The 14,187-nt window shown below is 40.7% G+C and overlaps 1 pseudogene; it reads left to right on the forward strand.

The window, feature by feature from the left end:
• The first annotated feature begins 1,720 nt into the window (after nucleotides 1-1,720).
• Nucleotides 1,721-12,573, forward strand: LOC138406134 (tissue factor-like; annotated as a pseudogene).
• Nucleotides 12,574-14,187: the final 1,614 nt, after the last annotated feature.

The following is a 14,187-nucleotide window of genomic DNA, read 5'->3' on the forward strand; positions in this document are numbered from 1 at the left end:
GTATATTGTGATAAATACCTCTATTGTGTTGGGGGGGGAAGCAGAACCCTCAGAACCCAAACACACTTTGGCCCAATGGGCTGCAGTTGAAAAGGACTGCTGAAGATTATACACTGAAAATAAAAGGAAAATAAATCTCAGGTGGATCCAACAGTGTTTGACACCCAGATATACTGTATGGCTGCACCTCCCCCTTACCACTTTTTACACTTTGCACTTTTCCGTGTTGCATCTTCATTATAGCCCCTTGATAACATACCTCAAAATTTGAATAGAAGAAGAAAAAGAAGAATTACTTTTATTGTCATGAATACACTCTGTCACACTGTGAATTTCATTTTATTTTCATTTTATTTTATTTTATTTATTCATTTATTTTTTCTTATACAACTTATAGGTCCATTGTCTGTCTGTATATGTTGTTTCCATTGTTGTTGTTTGTTTGCACTATTTGTTGTTTATTATAAGTTGTGTGTTATATATTACTTGCACATTTGGAGTATGGGGAAACACAATTTGAATCCTCTGTGACCTGTTGCATTGTTTGGTTGACAATAAAGTTCACTGAGACTAAGACTAAAGAAGCAATGGACCACAGAGCCAAGTGAATGCTTGATTGCTGCACTGAAGTCAGTACTATAAAGGTAAGATTTTTTGGGGGGAGAAATTGAAATAGAATTACATAATTCACCAGGGTCTGGGAGCATTAAGCTTTTCTCTGGTATTTAAATTTAATCTCACCCATCAACACAGATCACTAAACTCTGCTGTTGTTGCTTTTCTTGACATGTGTGCGTGTGCAGGTATGTGTGCATGTGTTCCTGAAGCTTTATCCTGTGTAAACAGTTGGTGGACTCATTTAGTCATTTGGATTCAGTCCTTCCCTTCGGAGTGTTCCTTGGTATTCAAGCCACGGTGAAGTGTAATACAGCCAGGCCCCTCACTGCCAGGGGTGGGGGGGGCTTGTGGGACTAGAAGGATAATGGGGCAGGGGGAGGAGCTCTGGCAAAGTGCCACATGTGCCAACTCCATGGGAAGAAAAACTGCCGTCTACATTAAACAACCACTGTCTCTGCTTTGAAATTTGCTACAAATCATTGACAGTCCTTCCTAATCATCTCACAAAGCTATAGTGTTGTACATGCATTCCAACCTTCCTGCTGCTAGTTTCACTTGATTTAATCTGCATGTGAAACTGAATTTGCAGAGATTTTATTACAGTTACATTGTTGAACAGGTTACCGTGTGTGGTGAAGTAATGTAGTAGTAAGACTGATTTGAAAAGGCTGGCCACCCTGTACATATGAGAGCAAAGACAAACAACAGAGGGCTTCCCTTTCAGTAACATGGAATATTAACTGTGGTTAACACAGTATAAACCTCTCTATTAACATACCACAGTCCAAACTCACTCTCAGTGTCTCTGTATGTCTGGAAGCATAACTCTAAACCACTCAGTCTATGAATAGACCTCCAGATCACCCACTTGAGCTCTTAGTGGAAGTCCTGACTAATGTCCTCTGCAGAGACATGATGATGCCATCGACCTGTTCAGAGCTTGTAAGCTTCTAGAATATTTAGGTTCTCTCACGCTGTAGTAAGGGGTTGTATGGTCAACATACCATCGGGAAGCATGTCATCCATTCCATTCCCACTATGACGACACTGAACCTACTATACCTCTCGGTTTGGGTCACATTACCAACATCTTTGTGTTGGTTGAACATTGACCAACCAAATTAAAATTTTTATAAATCTGTCATGAAACATATTCACCACCTGTTACATCTTTTTAAAACTTCTTGTGGTAATTAAAATAATAAGCAAATATATAAATATTGAGCCAAATGAAAAACTCATTTTGAGATAAATAAGTCTAATGAATTATTTTGCATACAATAAATACTGGGGGGAAACTATTGTGTTGTTTATCACAAACCACCTTTTTTTTTAAAAACCTGGATTTGTTTTTTTAAACAGTGGAATATAATAGCATCTGATATGTTCCTGGTCGAACTCAAGTGTAATAGTTTCGTCAACTTGGAAAATACATATGATTGAATTATTAACACTTGGAAACTTAATTCAATCACAAGATTGAATCATGTTATTGAACATTACACCGCAACAGTGTCACTAAAAATAACAAGTCAACCATTACAAGGTTGCAATATGTAAGTTTTTGCATGTGCCTGATTATTTGATCTCTTTTGTCTGTGAGGGTTGTAGAGCAGCGTGGAATGAATGTTGAACTGTTGAATACTGAAGAAGAGTTCAGGTGTTGGTAGCAGAAATATTCACAGAAACCACTGCGACTCAGGTGGACTATTGTTTAACGTTGGCCTATAAACTGTCTCTCACCTTCACAGAACAAGAAAACTTGTTATATCAGGCCTTTTGTGTTGAGGTAATAGAAGCCCTTGATTTGGAGCATGCATTGTAATTTGAGGACTTTGTTGCAACAATGGTTTTTCTGAAATCAGCCTCAGTTACTTACTTGGAATTTGTTACAGATGTTCCATGTTTCTTTCTTTCACTTGATTTCAAAGAATCTGCCAGGTGAAGTGAGAGAATGAATGAATGAATAGAGCTGATTTCATAGCTGTGATTGGTTGGTGTCCAATAATTATATGCTGACTGACCAAAACGTCGAAATAATAATAACAACAACAATAACAACAACAACAATAATAATAATAATAACAACAATAATATGAATAACAATAATAACTAATAATACATCAGTAAGGTTGATTACGTGGCGGATGACCTCAGCAGGACAGCATGCTGTATAGTAATTTGCAATACTGTGGCTGTGTCAGTCTGGTGACGCCACGGCCGGACGCTCCATATTTGGCTATGCCCCGCTTGTTGCTAAAACCACTGGTTTCCAGCAAGAGAGTCAGACGATCGACAGACTGCACAGGGTACTCGCTCAGTAGCAGCACAGACACAGAACAGAACCTTTAGGAATACATCAGAGGAGATGATGTCAGTCACAGCAGCTCTCGTCTCTACACTCTTCTTTCTCTCCACACGCTCCGCCTCAGGTGAGTCCGCGCTGCTCGCCCTTCATTCCACGCGTTCTCTCAAATGACCTTAAAGTCAAATTGTAGTAGCGCGACATATGATATGTACATACAATATCAAATACTATGATTCTCTGTGTGGAGCAGTTTGTTTTGTAGTATTGTGAGTGTGAAAATGTAAATGTATAGCAAATGTAAAGTTGGATTCACATGAACAGATCTACATGAACAGGTCACTGGAGGAGCAGCATACAGTCATTCATTTAGTGTTTATGTTTAGATTTCCGGCACACATAGAAATACTCTTTACAGTTTTCATGTCTTATAGAGTTTTCAGTACAAGTCACTACACACTTTGCAGGATTAATATTTGAAAAAAAATGTTTGAACACCAGTGGACACTCGTGCTTTATAGGCTGTAAATCACATTTAAGAATTTAAGATTACCTGTAACAATTTAATGTTGAGGTATTTGTTAGTACCTAAAACATTATGTAACATGGGGGGGGGGGGGACTGCTGTTTCTTCTCAGTATTTGCTCATACTGCGAAGAAACAGCAATGACTTACCACACTGTATAGCTGTTGTTAATAAGAAATGACTGAATGACTGATCTGACTCAGGTAAGGTAAGGTAACAGACTGCTGACATAAAAACAGCCCTTCTCTTATGTTCTTTGGGCGCCACACTTTCTACTGCTGCTTTGTAGTCATAAAAACCACACATTTGTGGTTGTGACAGAACAGTCAGTCCAATAAAATATAGGACCAAGGATATTTTACACTGACAATCGCAACGTGCTCTATTCACAACATTAACATTATCTTATCTCAGTGACAAAGTGCTGTATCTGAACTTGTGGCTTTTTTAATTTTTTCTGGTCCACAGTGCCTCATTTGTGCAAAGCTTTTTTCTCTCTAATGAATGTGTGTAGTCCTACATATTGTGACGGGCCTCAATTAAGGTGTTAAGTGTTTATTACTTAAAAGTGTAGTTTAGTGTTAAATAGTGTTCAGTGTGTAGAATTTTGTGATATCTAGTGTTGAAATTGCATTTTGCAACTGATTACCCCTCACCTCACGCTCTCCTTCCAAACATGAAAAAGAAACTGAAGCAGCCTTTAATTGTCATGAAAACTCAAAAGGTGTTTAGTTTGTTCAGTCTGGACTAATGTAAAAAACATAGTGGCCTCTGTAGAGAGGGTCCCCTCGAAGTATTTAAATTTAAAGGGCCTTTTCTGGGGTAAGGAAACTACAATTCATACAATTTAGATGAAATAAACTAGTGAAAACATTATGAGAATTATTCTACATTAAATAATAGTTCCCTTTCACTTAAATCTTACACACTGGGCCTTTAATAGTTTAAAACTTATGGCACTAAGGCCCTATCACTGTGTGACAGTCCCCTGTACAACTCACCTATGGAAATTACTTGTATAAGTTAATAAAGTATATAAAACACCTTTGGTGTATTGTTTTCTTTCATAATGACAGGAGTCAACATTTGTGTGTCACTATAACCTTCATTTAAATCATGTTAGTATAGTATCTTACACAAATTGTCTCATTTTCCAGGCTCCTATCCCCAAGCACAAAATTGGAAATCAACCAACTTTAAAACCATTTTGTCCTGGGAACCAAAACCATCAGCCACTTACAGCTACACTGTGGAGTACTCTACGTAAGTACGTGCATCCGAACCCTCACCCTTTAACTCTTTTAACAAATGGCATTTAATTCCCAGAAACGTTCATCTTGTCAGTGTGTCCACGGAAAGCAAATGCCCTCACACTTTCCCGCTATGTGACCTTGCAGGAATGAGTCTTTCCATTATTGATTCAGTAAAAGCTTTTACTGGAATGTATATTTTAGGCCAGAGCTCTTTAAATAGTAAGATAACTAAAAGACAATTGACCTTTGTGATTCAATAAGAGAAAAATGAAAGAGGCAAGAGCAATGTCAACAATCAAATAGAATTAACAAATGCCAACAGCTGCAAACAGCTCTTTCAGCTCATTGTTCCACAGTATATTCACATCAATGTTATTTTGCACAGATAATAAATTATTTATTTCTGACTGTATGCGTTATAAATGATACCCAGACTAGACAGACTTAAGACCTAATTTATTGCTCATCTGGTGTCTATTATAGACTAAATAAGACTATTTTCATCCATCATTCATGTCCATATGAAACTTGTCAAATTTTACAGGGTTTCAGGGGACAATCAGAGGACTCCTCACTGTATCCAGACCACAGAAACAGTGTGTGATCTGTCCAGCTCTCTGACTGACCTGAACGCCTACTACACAGCTGACGTCCTGTCCGAAACCCCGAGGGGGCCACCACTGACCTCATTGAGTCCCCTCACACCAGCACACCACGGTTCTGCCCCTACAAAGACAGTACGTTCTTCTGCTACACTCGTGAAGACTTTTTTCTAATTGACAAAATGTGTTGGAAATAACAGCTGTTAAATTGTCCCCGAGCCCGTCAGGGCTCCGGTCCTTCCCAATGACCTCTTGTTGCAGCTCAGCTCTGTCTTTCTCAAGCTGCTTTCTGACATGCACCAAACTCAGCAGTTCCTCAGTATATTTGCCAGAGGAGGTGCATGTGTGAATGCAAATGTCCAAGTGAGACGCTCCCCAGTTTTTGCAGACTTTCTCCCCCTGGCCTCCTAGTATAATGTCCGTAGAATTTCAGGAGAATTCTACGGAAGTGTATTGCATTCACTTGAAAAAAAAAAAAAACTGTTTTTTCTGAGTAATTTATTTTTTGGTTTGTTTTTTTGAATATTTTTTTTCTGTTTTTCTGACAATTTTTTTTCTTCTGTTTTTCGCAGTAATTCTTATCTGTTTTTCGGAGTAGTTTTTTTTCTGAATTTCTGAATTATCGAGATACTTCGAACTCCCTCGGAACCTCCAACCTGCAAGTGACTCCCATGGACCTATGGTGACTCCTGCCCGCACATACATGCCCCATCTCAGCAGATCTGAATAGGCTTTCCTTCTGAGCAACCGCAAAGTCCTCAGGTGCCTGCGTAGATTCGACAAACTAATGATAATACCATCTATATGACTTAAAGACAGGACTATCTCCCAGTGTCTTAAACCCAGATCAAAGTAAAACTTGATTAAACTAAACAAGCAGGTCATGTTTGTTTCCATTACATCTAGCTCTCAATAAAGGAATGAAAGCGTCTATTGTTTCAAATGCTCTCTAAACGCAGAAAAAAAAAATAGTCCGAAAAACAGAAGAAAAATTACTCCAAAAAATGGAAAAAAAAGGTCAGAAAAACTGAAAAAAATATTGATTTAGACATGCATTGTAAACAGAGTTTTTTTTTTTTTCAAGTGAATGCAATGCGCTTCCGTTCAATGTGAAAGCACTGTGAGAGAGAGTGTTTGTGTGTGTGTTGCTGTTGTGAACATGTCTGTGCAGAGAACCTCCTGTTGTTTTGTGCATGTTTGAAAGTCAGACTATGGGTAAACTCTGTAGCCAATACTGCTCACTTTACCTGTCATATCTAAAAATGGCTTCAGCGTTGTCAATGCTCACAATTTTTTGGCCTCTAACATAATTAAAATGGTAACTTCCATGAGAGATTGTTGAGTTTTATCAGCAGAGTGGTGCTGCTGACGATGCGTAGGAAGGAGTCTGACGACTTCTCTCATTTAAGGACATTTATTTAGGAACAATGAAATGTGGCCATCTGCCAGTTGGGTTGAGCGCGGACTGACTGGAATATGAAAAGTCACGCATAAAAATGTCCATGTACGGGAAGTCCATTAGGTCACATACAATACATGAACATTCATCACATTAATTATTGTGTGTGCTCTTGCGCCCTCTTGTGTCGCTAAGAGTAAACAACATTTACAGTCATGTAACCTGAGAACATAAGAAATAGGCTTATATTTTAACACCCCCACTTGTACTCAGGTTGGTTACACAAAAACACCAAAACAAGATCGAACAAATGTGTACCTTTGGCTTACACATATTAGTCACCAAAAAGAAGACCTGCAAACTTTCCCAGTTTGAACTTGCTGACAGGCTTCGTCATCACATCAGCGACCATTTCATCAGTAGCACAGTACATTAAATTCACCTTACCCTCATTCACAGTAGACCTAATAAAGTGATACCTAATGTCTATGTGTTTACAACGCTTTCTATTCACAGGATTTCTGGCAAGAGCAATCGTCCCCTGATTGTCTTCGTGTATTACCGTTTGTGTGTATTGGTAACCATCCATATTCTCCAGTAATTGTTCTAGGTAAAGGCATTCCTGAACAGTAGAAGCAAGTGCCATATACTCTGCTTCGCATGTGGAAAGTGCAACAGTAGGTTGCTTCTTTGTCTTCCATGAAACAAGTGCACTGTTTTCACTAAGACTAACACAGTATCATGTGGTACTGCGGCGATCACTGGTATCAGCCGCCCAGTCTGCATCACTGTAGGCTTTCATACCAAGATTCTCAGTGCTTCTCCTAAAGGTTAAACCTTTGTCTGCTGTACCTTTAAGGTATCGCAGGACATGCTTCACAGTAACCCATTGCTCCTCTGTAGGCTCATCTAGGTACTGTGACAGCCTGCTCACCACAAAACTCAGATCAGGCCTAGTGCAGGTCGTCAGGTATATCAGACTGCCCACGGCCTCTCTGTACATCCTGATATCTGTCATTTTAACTGCATCATTACTGTATTCGAGCTTTTGCTCACAAGGAGTATCTCTCACCCTGCATTCTGACATGTTGAAACACTGTAGAATTTTGTGAGTGTACTTCTCTTGTGACATCTTAATGCATTCATCAGAAAAATCAAAATCAATACCAAGAAAATGTTTGAGTTGCCCCAAATCTTTCATCTTGAATTGCTTTGCAAGCATCCCTTTCACCTTTTTCAGTTTTCCTTCATCGCTTGCAGCGATGATCAAGTCATCTACCCACACAATTAAGATCACTTTCCCTTCTTTAGACTCTTGAGAATAAACACAGTGGTCAGCTTGGTTTTGTGTGAAACCATTTTCAGTTAAGCAATCATGTAAAACCCTGTTCCAGTTTCTTCCAGACTGTTTGAGACCATAAAGCGATTTCTCTAGCCTATAGACTACACCCTCTTTTTCTTCATAGCCCTCTGGTGGATTGATGTAGATTTCGTGGTCTATGGGGGCGTGTAAGAACGCGGTTTTCACGTCCATTTGGTGGACCAGTAAATTTTCCTGCACTGCCTTCTGTAGCAAAATTCTAACACTGGTTAGATCTGCTGTAGGTGAAAACGTTTCCCCATAGTCTACACCCATTTTCTGGCTGTAGCCCTTGGCGACAAATCGAGCTTTGTACTGGTCATTCCCATCTACACCAGACTTGATTGCGTAAACCCACCTACCCCCCACTGGTTTCTTGCCCACGGGTAGTGTTGTCGGGGTAAAGGTTTTATTCTCATTTAGAGACTGGATTTCCTCATTCATTGCTTTTCTCCATTCTTTTGAATTGTCTGACTGCATTGCTTCACCATAAGTTTGCGGAATGCCACAAACTGCTCTGCAGCAGTAGTCTACTGTGACATGCATCCCGTCACTATCACTGTCTTCTGTCACAAATTCGCCTAGGTAATTTGGTGCCCTCCTTTCTCTTGTTGGATACCGCCTACTCTCAGTAGACTCATTTGCTGCCCTTGGACTATCGCAATCTGGACTTTCACCGGGTTCATTTTGCTCTAGAGCCTTTTCTGCACTCCTGTTGACCCCCTGCGTCCCCCTAGTCCTGACTCTGTGCCCCACACTGTCATCAATTAGATCTGGCTCATCTGTCTGTGTTTGTTTTTCTGAAGCTGTTTTGCTCACAAATTTCACCAGCCTGTGTTTTTGCACTTTGTTTGTATTTGAGTGATACACTAAATACGCTGGGCTATTTTTGTCGTACCCCACAAAACGCCCCTGATCACACCTTGAGTCAAGCTTCCCCTTTTCCTGCTTATAAGTGTAGCAAACAGACCCAAATCGTTGCATTCTGGACACATTGGGCTTTTTGTTTGTCAACATCTCGTAAGGAGTCAGCCCTGTGCGCTTGTTCAAGCATCTGTTGCGTACCATTGCGGCTGTTTGTACTGCGTAGTGCCAAAGGTGTTTTGGTAACTCACTTTCAATTAGCATGCACCTGCCCATCTCGAAAAGAGTACGCCACCCACGTTCTGCTGTTCCATTTTGGTGCGGTGAGTACGGAGCTGTCGTCTCATGCCTAATTTTGCTTTTCCTCAGCAGTGCCTGGAAATCACCACCTGTGAACTCAGTTCCATTATCAGATCGCATACACTTCACCTTCCCATAACGGGATACATCTGCAAGGAATTTTTCAGTTGCCTGCACTGCATCACTCTTTTTCTTTAGAAAGTAAACAAACACTGTATTTGAGTAATCATCAGTAAAAGACTGTGCATATTTGTACCCATCTAATGACTCAGTGGCTATTGGACCTGCAAGGTCTGTGTGTATCATTTCTAAAGGAGCCTTTGCTCTGGCATCGGGATTCCTATTTCTAGTTTGTGTAAACTTCCCTTGAATACACACTTCACACTCTTGCTCAGGCTTACTCATTTTCCCCTTGATCTGCATACCATCAACAACATCATGTAACCTAAGCACATCATCATAATTACAGTGGCCTAGTATCTCATGCCATGCTTGGATGTCGTGGGTTGCATTACACTTATCATCAGTGGACTCAATCTCAGTGTGCAGGTAGTACAACCTGCCAAACACATGAATGTCAAACCTGGTACCATATCTGGTTATCAAGACATCATTGCTTTCTTTGAAGACGACTGTAGACCCATTCGTGGTTGCTGCCTTCACCAAGAAAATGTTCTGCGGGTACGACGGCACATACAGAGCGTCCAACAGTTTCGCATTGCACCGCCGTCCACTGCTGTCGATGAGGGTAACCACTGCCGTGCCTCTCTGCTGAGCGACGCCGCTGCATCTGGTCCCATCAGCCAACTCGACGCTGTGAGTCTCCGGCCTGAAGGTGCTGTCGAAACTTGTGAACAAGGCGATGTCGTTGATGACGTGGGATGTGGCCCCAATGTCCACCATCAGGCCCCTCTCCTGGATGGTGCGCGCTAGCTGCCGCTGGTCACTGGCCCGTCCGTCCACCATCTTGAACGCGAAGTCCTCCTTTACCTCAGCATTCTCCGACACTTTGCTCACGCCGTCCCTTCGGTCTCTGTCTTTGTCTTTTCGTCTGCATGTCGCGTCCCTGTGTGTGTCATTTTTGCAAACACTACACCACGTCTTCTGTCGACACGCTCTCGCTCGGTGCCCCTTGGTCCCGCACTTGAAGCACACCATCTCCCTGTCGTCTTTGCCTGGTCCATGTGCGCTGCTACTGGGAGGTCGCCGTCCGGTTCTCCCCTGGGTCTTCATCACACTGTCGTCGTTCAACCCGGTTGCTCTGATGTTCTCGGTTTCCTCGAAACTCCGCAATTTGGTCTTGAAGTCAGCAAATGTGATGTTGTCGTAGGTGTGCGCCACATGAATTGTGAATGGCTTGAAGCTCTCTGGCAATCCCTACAGCACCATAGCCACCAGCAAACTGTCCCCCAGCGTTTCTCCCGCGCTTCTCAGAGCAGTTATGGCGGTCTCTGCTCTAATGATATAGTCCATTACACTTTCGCCGATGGACTTTTGAAGTGAGGTCAGTGTGGTGTACAAACTAATTATACGAGGCTTTCCCTTCCCTGCATAATATTCTCTCAGAATATGTAATGCTTTTCTGCCATCATCTTGCGCATCTCTCATTACCAGAGACAGACTTTTGTCATCTAGCAGTAGGATCAACTCTGCATACGCGTCCGCGTTTTTATCAGGATCTGCTGCTATTTCAGCTTCTGTTACTGGCTCATTCAACACAGTGTCTTTCAGCCCTAATAAACGAAAGTGTCCCAACAATTTAGTTTCCCAAACTTCATACTTTGCCTCGTCGCCGTCGAATACCTGTCGATGTAGCCTGCTGCTACTTGCCCTTCGTTGCTCTGCCATGCTAGCTTGCCCCTCTCCTCAGGTTAGCAGCCTTCTTCAGCACGCGATCCGTTGCAACTTTCTTGGCTTTCGTCGACTATTTTCTCCTCCAAACGTCTCCTGGGCCCATAACCTGTTGAGTTTTATCAGCAGAGTGGTGCTGCTGACGATGCGTAGGAAGGAGTCTGACGACTTCTCTCATTTAAGGACATTTATTTAGGAACAATGAAATGTGGCCATCTGCCAGTTGGGTTGAGCGCGGACTGACTGGAATATGAAAAGTCACGCATAAAAATGTCCATGTACGGGAAGTCCATTAGGTCACATACAATACATGAACATTCATCACATTAATTATTGTGTGTGCTCTTGCGCCCTCTTGTGTCGCTAAGAGTAAACAACATTTACAGTCATATAACCTGAGAACATAAGAAATAGGCTTACATTTTAACAGTCATACAGTGGTGTACATGCACAGGTGACAGTCTCCCTCCCTTCTCCACAGCTGAGATAGGCAAACCTGACTTCAAGCTGGAGGTGATTGAAAGCCAAAAGAAAACCACCCTGTATGTGACTGACCCACTCACCGCCCTGTTTAAAGATGGCCACCAGCTGAACATCAGGGACATCTTTGCTGACCAGCTGCACTATAAAGTCACCTATCGGAAAAACAAAAGCACTGGAAAGGTGAGTAAAAGGAGACATCACGATATCGGTCTCAAACAGGCATACATTTTTACTCATTACAAACTGCATGTTTTCCATTCTGTGTTTTCTGCAGAAAGTCCACATCTCTAAGACCAATTTAATAGAACTGACTGATCTGGACTTGCCTGTATGCCAGATGCATCAGTGGAGAGCAACACACACAGCAGTAGTCTAGTCCTGACACTGAAGTTTTGGTGGCATTTACTTTTCATTGGTATTCTGTGTGAACTTACACACCAAATAAGACATTGTGAAGTATTTTTGCTCAAAACCAAGCATGCAGTTAAAATCTCTATAGCTTCTTGATGTCAACAGTGTTATTTTCTACATGAATAGACTGGAGCATCTAAATGGAATTGAAATGAAAGTTGTGCGAAAGGATGGAAACAGGATGTATCCCTATATACCCTGTTTTATTCGTGGCAAAGCAAAGAATCAGTTAAAGCCGGATCTGACAGGACACTGGGTGTATTGCTGTGTGTGTGTGTGTGGGTGTAGCTGAAAAAAAAGCAGTCAATCGCAATGTCCCTTCTCGGGTTAAATAAAATGGTTGGCTGGTCTGGGAGTATGTCTAGATATACCACATGGCTCTCTTCAAAAGATGCAAGCATCATATGCAAATCAAAACTCGTAATTTAGTCATCTAAACATGGCACTGGTTTTTGTTAGGTTGCTACGCACGGGTCCTTTATCTAAAACTCTCTAAGTTTTACATTAACTGGAGCTGGGGACCATCAGTGAAGTAGAGGTAGCTGGCCACTGCCTCATATAATAATAGCCATGCTCATCCTGCCATTCAGATGAGTTTTGATTTCTGTAGCATTAATTTGACCTTGTTTTGGTCTGGAATTCAGTTCCTGTCAGCCTTATCAGTTGAATTTCTTTTTTGTTTTAGTTCTTTATAAATTACTTTTTGTTAGAAAAATCTGATCCATCATGTGTCTTCCCTTATTTAGTGCCAGATGACTCTGATGCGCCAAACCAAGTTATAAATTGCCTGTGAAAATAAAACTGAAAATCTTGTAATTGGTACTGATGTTCAAGGACAAAAGATTATCAGCAAAGTTGGAGCAGCAAAACAAATCAAAAATAAAGAACCTGGGTGTTACTCAGGACTAGATTTTAATCCACACATAAACAATGTCACAAAGATTGCCTTTTATCATTTAAGAAACATTGCAAGAGTAAGACTGTACCTCACTTTGGAAACTGCCAAAAAGTTGATTCATGCTTTTATACTTTCTCGCCTGGACTACTGTAATGCACTATATTCAGGATTACCGAAAAAATCCATCGATCGCCTACAGCTTTTGCAAAATTCAGCAGCCATGGTTTTAATGAGAAATAGGAAAAGATTCCATATTACTCTTATTTTAGTGTCTTTACACTGGCTTCTAGCATCACTGAGGATTGATTTTAAAATTATTTTACTTGTTTTTAATTCTCTTAATGGTACAGCACCGTCATACATCTCTGACTGTTTATCGGAATATGTTACGAATCATTCCCTCAGGTCATCTACAGCGGGCTTGCTCAATGTCCCCAAAACAAACTATAAAAGGTTTGGGGAAGCAGCAGGAAAGCTGTCTCAAAAGCCATCCTCCTGGGAAAGTAGATACAGTAAACACAAAGATCGATGTCATGAAGAAAAGCAGGAACTTGAAAGGTGCAAAAAAATATCAAAAGAAATAGAGAAAACAACAACAATTTTCTTCTACAACTCCCAACATGCACTGAACTGTGCCTGTGGCCCCATATTTTTCTCATATTACTTCATGTAACTAAAGTCCATTGTTTGTGCTTCCATCTCTCTATCTCTCTCCCTCTCTCTCCAAATTTCACTACTAATACTACCACCATATTATGATTATGATGATGATGATAAACTGTTATTATTAATAATATAATTGCATCTCAATGTATCACTATTCATTATATTTATATTTTTATGACAACAGTCTCTCTCTGTCTCTCTCTCTCTCTTCTCTCCCCTCTTATCCACTCATCTCTCCTCTCCTCCATTATTCTCCTCTAGTCAAGGCAGATGGGCGCCCACACTGATTCCAGAAACTTGTTGTCGTCACTCACTCATAGTAAACTCACTTGAATACTATAATAATAATAATAATATTGATACTACTACTACTACTACTAGTAATACACTTTATTCATATCGCACTTTAAAAAAACGGAAGTGCTTTGACTGAAAAGCAAGCAAAGTAAATAAAAACTTGAACAAATAAAAGCAGTAATATGACAATCAAATATTAATTTGGTCCAATTTTGAGTGAAAATGGCAGAGCAGATGTTTTGGTTGCAAACCTAACAATGCTCTACTTGGCTCTACTATTGCTCTACTACTTACTTGTATGCAAGTAGAGCTATAATTCATCCTGCACATTGAGGCCTCCATCATGAAATACAA

The sequence above is a fragment of the Paralichthys olivaceus genome, chromosome 21, assembly GCF_024713975.1.
Source record: "Paralichthys olivaceus isolate ysfri-2021 chromosome 21, ASM2471397v2, whole genome shotgun sequence".
NCBI classification, from domain to species: Eukaryota; Metazoa; Chordata; class Actinopteri; order Pleuronectiformes; family Paralichthyidae; genus Paralichthys; species Paralichthys olivaceus.